Consider the following 1,327-nt stretch of genomic DNA (forward strand, 5'->3'; position numbering starts at 1 on the left):
GGTCTCTTTTTCCCCCAAATCTGTGAGTTAAAAATTTTTAACTTGAATCTAAAAAGCTCTACTCCTATCAGAATTTCTCTCATTTATATGAATGTCTCTTAAAACAAGTATTTTTCTTCTTACATATGAAAACAAAATCAGTTGTGAGAATTTTCTATATTCATAGGGAACTATTAACATTTTGATAAATATTCCTTAATATGGATAAGTGAGTAGATAGATAGAAGACACATGATATAATATGGTATACATTGTTTACAACATTTCTTTTCACTTAGAAAGCTCTTAAATGCTTTTTCCAAGTTAATAAATACACTTATTCAGCGTTTTCAAATAAGAACAGTATATAATTTTGGGTCTGTAACATGATTTATGACCAACTTCTTTGTTAAACATTTAGATTATTTTTTTGTTGTCCTTGCAATTGTAAGTCATACTGTAATAAGAACTCTCATAGCTAAATGCTTATGTATAGTCTTCTTTATTTATTCAAGATAACTCTTGGAATTGCTAGGCCATACAATTTAAGGCCTTTTGACGCATGTTTCTAAACAGTTTAGTTTATACTCCCACCAGCAGCCCATTTTTCTCTATGTTCATACATTCTGATTATTATTATTTAAAGAATACACGTTCTTTCATTTCATGGGTGAAAATAGCTTACTCCTATTTTAATTTGCTTTATTTGTTTTTCTAAGTTAATTATTTTTTAAATTATAATTTTTTGAGAGGTTTTCGCTATAGGGCAGTGCACTCGCCAGACAGACAGAGAGAGACAAAGAGACAGAAAGTGAGAAATCACCCCCCCAGGGGGGATGGCCACACCGCAATTCCTTCTCCTCCATTCTCCTCTCGGGATCTTGGGCATGCACGCACACGCACCCGGCGTGAGTTTTAAGCCACTGGGTCCGGGACGTGAACCGCGGTCGACTACGTGGGAGGCCAGCGACATAGCCATTACGCTAACTGCTAGTCCCAAAGTATACATGTGATCAGGGTATTTTTTGTGTGTGTTACAGCATAGTTGTTTTTTTTTTTTTTTTTTTTTTTTAGAGGTTTTTGCTACAGGGAGCATGTGCTCACCAGAAACACAGAGAGAGACAAAGAGACAGAAAGTGAGAAATCATCCCCCTGCCAGGGGTAGTGGCCACGCTGCAATCCTTTCTCCTCCCTTCTCTGCTGGGGATCTTGGGCATGCACACACATGCGCCCGGTGTAAGGTTAAACCACCAGTATATATATGCAAATTCATCTTCTTCAACATTGAACGTTACATTGTACACATTTGCTAATAGTTCTGCTAGGGTTTTTATTTTGAAATATGTAT

Source organism: Tupaia chinensis, unplaced genomic scaffold (assembly GCF_000334495.1).
Source record: "Tupaia chinensis unplaced genomic scaffold, TupChi_1.0 Scaffold000439_1, whole genome shotgun sequence".
NCBI lineage: Eukaryota > Metazoa > Chordata > Mammalia > Scandentia > Tupaiidae > Tupaia > Tupaia belangeri.